The sequence below is a fragment of the Oreochromis niloticus genome, unplaced genomic scaffold (assembly GCF_001858045.2).
Source record: "Oreochromis niloticus isolate F11D_XX unplaced genomic scaffold, O_niloticus_UMD_NMBU tig00001968_pilon, whole genome shotgun sequence".
Taxonomy (NCBI): domain Eukaryota; kingdom Metazoa; phylum Chordata; class Actinopteri; order Cichliformes; family Cichlidae; genus Oreochromis; species Oreochromis niloticus.
The window spans coordinates 1665-8756 of NW_020327522.1; the positions used below are offsets into that span (position 1 = coordinate 1665).

Below are 7092 nucleotides of genomic sequence, written 5' to 3' on the forward strand. Positions count from 1 at the left end.
GTCCGATAAGGCAAAGGGGGCAGCCAAAGCCATAGAGCCGCTGTGGTCAGCAACAAAGATGTCATCGTCAAGTTCGCCAATCCGTAGGGGTGCCCGAGGGAAACTGGCGACCATTCAGCAGATAATCAAAGTGGGAAACAGCCTCTACGCGAAAGACGTAAACGGCGGACTCACAGCTCTGGCTGAGCTCACGGTCACCCTCTGACCGAAGAGGAGGAGAAGACTATCGACAATGACATGAGCGAGGACGAAGAGGTCGAGTATTCTAGCGTGTTCGTGCTCTGAAAGAAGAGGCCGCTCGCGTCGAGAGCGGCCGAGACTTGTATCAAGACAGCAAAGACTCATTCTTGGTAACCTACGGATTGTACATAGCTATCTCTGTAGTCGTTATAGTAGCGATAGCCAGCTGCGTGTGCTGTGTGCTATGCTGCAGGATGTGCTTGAAAAGAGGAAAAGGGTCAACGTGGACTATAACTTGCAGCAGCGCAATCCGTAAGAAATGATAACGCTGAATATTGGTTTTGTATTCCACATAAAGCATGCCAATGGTCACGAAGTATTGTGTGTGCCATCTACTAGTACACGATTGTACTCTTGTGTTTTCGTATCACGTTTGTATACAACGGAGGCCAATGCGATGAACATTGTAGCCTAGGGAAGAAATGACACTGAAGATTTTGCCTTATGTGTTTGCATCATGCATACACCTAACGTATTACATGTAATCACCAGTGCCACTGTTTACACTGTTGTCAGTGTACTCCTGTGCAATTGCGGTTAGCATTTTACACTGTTGGTATAAAATTTATGCTGTGTTTTTATACTGTTACATTTTTGTATTGTTGTCAATGTACTCCCATGCAATCGAGACTTGCGTTGTTATGCTGTTGCAGTGAAGAATGTAAAGTAAAGCACAGTCCTATGAAAACAATGTGTTGTATACACAGATGGTATGGGTTATGGTCTATGCTATGTTGCAGAAAATAAAATGCAGTAACAATCAATGGTGTCTGAGTACTCTGATGTTGCTGTTAGCCGTAAACACCACAGTACAGCAGTTATATTGACAAATCATTTATTGGGACATACACGCATACGAGGCACTATGTATCAAACTCCAGATGTCTCATCTTTTAGGCCGTGGTGTTGCGCACAAGAATCGGTTTGATTTGCAATTTGTCCAGTCCTCCGCTTTCGTATAATGCACACCACCACCACCGGATACAAAGCAGCAGTGCACAAAAACACCATTGTCGAAAACAGCAGTAAGGCCCAGAGCAAATCAGTGTTCGACCAGGCAACTGCGCGAAGAGTTTTGCGATCCTCCAGGCGCCAGTGTTTGATAACGTGATACCCAGTGTCCTCCTCCAACACGTTGCAGGTGAAGTTCCCCTTGTCAGATTGTAATATATCCACAGCGATCCGTCGTTGAAACGTGTCGTCGTTGTTTGGGAGAATGTCAAAGACCTCGAGACCGTCGTCCGTACTGAGAACTCGGCCGTTTCTCATGAGCGTCATAGCAGGCGTGTTTGTGGAGAAACCCGATGCCATACAAACCAATGTGAGAATAGGTCCGCGTGTCTTCCGTGCAAACACGTACACGTCAGGGACGATTGCCCTTTCTCTCAGTTCCCGTTGGCTGTGTCCAACAAACCTAGTCAACCATCCGATACACTCGTCGCGCAAATAGCCGTTGGTGTATTCCGTTAACACGGTCACACCGTTCCATTTGTCCGCGATGGGTTTCGCCGCTTCGGTCGCAGCTGACCACCCCAGCGTGACATAATCAAAAGACATTAAATCATCACCATCGTAAGCGTACTTATCCACCCCGCGGACAAACCGCAGCCTCTCCTCGGAGGGGTTCGTTTCCCCATAACATCCGTGTAACCACTGTAGAACATGTACATCCCCATCGGACGCCGAGTGTCCCATCCGAGTCATCACGACACCTAGGTTAACGCCAAACCATTGCTGCTTGCTGAGTCGACTCTGCGTGCCCTTATCCAAGTATTCAGTAGTTAAGTGTTGTCTAGCCCAGTTGTTGTGGGGGTTTTCCGTGGGTTGTCGGTGTCAAAACGGTCAAAGGGTTTACCGTCCAGTAGACCTATTGCTGTAAACTTGTGCACACCCGGCAAGCCGAGGTCTGCGGACAGCGCTGTATAAATGTAGATCAGCGAATGAGTTGCCGAATTCACCGTCAGCATACGCGTGACAAAGTACAAAAACACATACCGCGCGTCCATCGTAAGAGCTACCTCAATTGTGTGCGGTGTGCAAATGCAAGTGATCACAAACTCTCCCAGTGTTCGGGCAAATAAACTCGCCAACGTTTCCGCCGTCTCACAACAAAGCTCCCTGTCCGGCCGACAATCCCACCCCCGGCTGCCCTGTTCCACATCGACCGCATGTACCCAGCTAAGACCTAGCCATCCCCACGTGTGTGTCGGTCTTTGCGAGAAACGAACGCTGTAACTGAGAGGTCTCTCACTTATAGTTGTGCAATGTGTGTGATTTTATATATACAAGTACAGCACGGTAAACGCAGAAGCGGGGTGTGCGTGTTTCGCCGCAATGGAGTAAGTCAGTGTTTGTGGTGTTGGAAGAGCGGACGACTAGACTGAAATGAGAGTCCCACACACGACAACAACACGTAACGTTTCACGTGGGTTTATTATTACAAGCAGTATGATAACAACCGACGCAATACAATACAGTGCATACTTTGGCCCCCGTTCTACTGTTCGGGTACCACAGCCTAATCGTCGATGCCTTTCGCTTCTCATCATCATCGTCGTTGGTGTGACACCACAGAAGACACTCTCCTTCGTGACGTTCGGTCCGATAAACCTCGCCCATACGCGGCATCGCGGTCATCCGATCGTCAACCACTCGTCCAAAGTCACCTCGCTCGCCCTCGATGGAGACACACAGCAGTTTATCCCGTCGGTTTTCGTATTCGTGTTCCCCATACATGACGTCGGCTTTACGCGTATCCCCCGGCCGCCCAGGTTGCTTGACAACCCATTGCCATTCAAAGTATGTCTTGTAAGCAAGCCACAGCTTCCTCGACAGGACCTCCGCGTCCGCCACCGTCTTGCCCTCGCCATCTAGCAGCAGGGTCACACCCCATCCCACACCAGTCACCCGATCCACGTGCACGTACCAACGAGCCCATCCGGCCATGAACGACTCCAGTTTACAATGAAACCAAAAGTCCACCATGTTAAAGCCATCTAAGCACATGTCACTCATGTCTTCCAGGTCCATGAGGTCTATGTGACGGGGTGCCATCACAGCCAACTCATCCGGGCATTTGATCCTGTCCAACGTGTTGGCAGATAACATGTGTGTTTCATGATGTCTTCAGCCCAAGGGCGGCACAGGAACCACACGCGGCGTATCTCGCTGTCCGGGAGCTCCGTCCTTGGGTGCACCAAACGTATGCTGTAGACCTGCGACATGACAGTATTTGAGTCTCCGTTACACACGGCCGCTGTCAACCCTTCGTCTCAAAGCGTCTGATGGCATTTGTGGATCCGTCCAGGTCATATACCGTTCTCAGTAGGGGTGAGACAGCGGAGAATAACCCAGGCAGCCACCGACCGGTGGATATTTCCTACGTGTGCTGTTGTACTGTGTGCTTCCATTTTGCAATACACCCCGAGTCAAGAACTTATACAACGTTTTCATGTCAAGCGTTTTCACATTCTTTGCAATGTAATTTCACGACGATGAAGAATAAAGAGCGCCGGATGTAAAAATGCGGTTCTGTCTCGTGTGAGTTTGTTTGTGTCACAAGTGAATTTGTCTGTCGACCGAGCACCCCATCGAGAAATGTGCACAACATCAGTGTTATGGTCGTCTCCCAGTACCCCCCCCCGATCTGATCCCAACAGTGCCAAGCAGAGAACAAAACAGGGCACCCAGACACTCTCAGGAAACTCCAGGTACCCTCAGGCAACTCCAGACACTCTCAGGCAACTCCAGACACTCTCAGGAAACTCCAGACACTCTCAGGCAACTCCACACACTCTCAGGAAACTCCAGGTACCCTCAGGCAACTCCAGACACTCTCAGGCAACTCCAGGTACCCCGCGAGCCCCACCTTTCCGCCGGCAGCCGCGATCCGCCTAGCTGAAATCACTGCATTTTCGCGCAGGCTCTATGGAGCTTGGCCAGCGGAGGCCGCTGTTAACCCTGATGCTCCCCGGCGGGGTCGGTCGGTCTGTCGGCCAGGGGGACGCGGGTCCCCCGTGGAGTTAGCAAGGGGGTTTGGGGTCTCACGATCCCCCCCCCCCCCCCACCACCGCTCTCGATGGAAGGATAGAGTGAGTACGGTGTGTGTGTGTGTGTGTGTGTGCGTGTGTGTCTCGAGGAACACCCTAGCGAAAGCAGAGCGAGTCTCGCGGCGAGATGATAAGAAAGCAGATGGTGGGTACTAAGCGTGTTGGTGTTTGGTTACGGAGGGCGACGCCGACGCCAACGACGACAACAAGGGGTCTCCTTAGACAAAGGCAATGTCACGCACTAGACCGTGGGAGCGAAAGAGCGCTAAGCTCGGCGGTACAGGCGTAGCGCTTTCGCCGTCGGTGTCACGGTGCTCGTCCTCCTCACCATCACCGTCAACATCGCCGACGGTTTTGGCCTACGCGGGGTCGGCTCCGGTGTCTGGGTTGTTGCGACCGGCCACGTTTCGCTATCGAGGGCTAGGGGTCGAGGAAGACCAAGAGCAGCGGCGGCGACGACAACAACAGGAGAACTCGGAGGAGGAGGAGAACTCGGAGGAGGAGGATCAGGAGGAAGAGACCGAGGAAGAAGAGCAAGAGGCCGAGGAGGATAACGACTCGACCGCCCGAACGCTCGCAGACGAGGAGCGGTACTCGGAGGATCGGGAGGACGAAAACGATGGGGTGGCGGATCCCCATAGGTCCTACGCGGAAGAGGCTCACAACTACGAAACGGCGTTGCAACTCTGCCAGGACGGCGGCTCGCAAGGCGAGTCGAACCGCCGAGAGGGAGAGGAAGAAGCAGGCGCTGAACCGGGAGAGGAAGAAGCAGGCGCTGAACCGGGGCGGGGGACTTGGGAGATTTGGCAAGAGGAGGACGCCGGCCGTGCTGCAGGTGGCGTTCATGATCCTGGGCGCGATCGCGGCCACGGCGCTGTCGGTGAAACTCGCGACGCAGATGTAGCCGACGATTACGACGAAGACTATGAAGATGACGACGAAGAAGATGACGACGAAGACGACGAAGACTACGAAGAAGACGGCAAAGACTATGAAGACAAAGACTATGAAGAAGAAGCAGAAGAAGAAGAAGACGACGACGACGACGACGACCTCGAGCCGCGAGGACGAGGCCCCACCGAAGAGGCCCTTGCGGCTGCGCACGACGAGGCCTCCGCGTTCATGGCCTACTTCCCGCCGGAGATAGAGGACTCGGTGATCGCCATGACCAACCTGGAAGCGGACAGGCGCAGGCCCGCCATCGACGGGTGGAAGCCCATGGGCCGCGTCGAGTTCCGGGCCTACGTGGGGCTGCTCGTGCTCGCCGGCGTGTACAGGTCCCGGGGAGAGGCCTGCGAGAGCCTGTGGGACGCCGAGAGCGGCAGGTCCGTGTTCAGGGCCGCGATGCCGCTCAAGACCTTTCGAGCCTACTCGAGCGCGCTGCGCTTCGACGACAGAGAGGCCAGACGAGCCGTGCGAGGCGAGGGCGGCGGCCGCGGCTACGACAAACTGGCCCCATCAGAGCCGTGTGGGACGAGTGGTGCGCGAGGCTGCCCGCCATGTACCGACCGGGACCGGAGGTCACCGTCGACGAGAGACTGGTGCCGTTCAGAGGTACGTACGTGGTGCGTGTTGTGTGTGTGTGTGTGTGTGTGTGTGTGTGTGTGTGTGCGTGACTGGGGGAAGAGAGGAGAAAGAGGAGCGGGGAACGGCGACAACGCTAGCTTTCTGGGCATTGTTGTCGTCGGGTTCTGCGTGTGTGCTTTTGCATGACTGTATATCTTCCACGCTTGCAAGCGCGTTCTCTGTCAAACTCACATCTCTTCTTGCGTTTCTGCCCCAATCTCCCACACTTTCCCACATCTCTCTCTCTCTCTCTCTCTCTCTCTCTCTCTCTCTCTCTCTCTCTCTCTCTCTCGCCATCATCAGGAAGGTGTCCGTTCAGACAGTACATGCCCAGCAAACCGGCCAGGTACGGGATCAAGATATGGGTGGCGTGCGACGCGCGCTCCAGCTACGCGTGGAAGATGCAAGTGTACACCGGCAAGCCCGACAAGCGCGGCCCTCCCGAAAAGCACCTGGCCGCTCGAGTGGTCTTGGACCTCACCGAGGGATTGCCGCCGGGATGCAACGTCACGTGCGACAACTTTTTCACCTCGCGCGAGCTCGCCGACAGGCTCTTTCGCGAAAGAGGCCACACGGTGCTGGGCACCCTGCGAGCGAACAGACCCGAGATCCCCAGGGAGCTGCGCTGCGTCAAGGGCAGGGCCGTGGGCTCCGTGGAATCCGTAGTACTCGCCGGCTCCGCGCCACGAGGAGAGGGAAGAGGAGGAGGAGGAGGAGGAAGAGGGCCAGACACGATCATCCTCTCCTACGTGGCCAAAAAGAACAAGAACGTGCTGCTCCTCACCACCGCTCCTCGCTACCACCGCCGCTCCGGCCCCGAGCCCCGGCCTAGCCGCCGCCGCATCGGCAACGGCAAAAGCAGCAGCAGCAGCAGCAGCAGCAGCAACGGCGACGCCGGCGGCAAACCTCCCTTGGTGCTGCATTACAACCGCACCAAGGGAGGCGTCGACAACCTGGACAAGGTCGTGAGCACGTACAGCTGCAGGAGAAAGACCTGCAGGTGGCCCGTGGCCCTTTTCCACAACATGGTGGACGTGGCGGCCTACAACGCGTTCGTGTTCTGGAGGGAAATTCACCCCGACTGGATGGCGGGCAAGCTCAACAGACGAAGGCTCTTCCTCGAGCGGCTGGGCAAAGCGCTCGCGCGCCCCATGATCGAAGCCAGGGCGTTAGCGCGAGGAGTAGGCCGAGTCGCGGCCCGAAGTACTACTGCTGCTACTACCGCTGCTACCGAGGC

General features: G+C 55.2%; 1 pseudogene; it reads right to left on the reverse strand.

Annotated features, from left to right (window-relative positions):
- Positions 1-1110: 1110 nt before the first annotated feature.
- Positions 1111-2248, reverse strand: LOC109200755 (H-2 class I histocompatibility antigen, L-D alpha chain-like; annotated as a pseudogene).
- Between the last annotated feature and the right edge of the window lie 4844 nt (positions 2249-7092).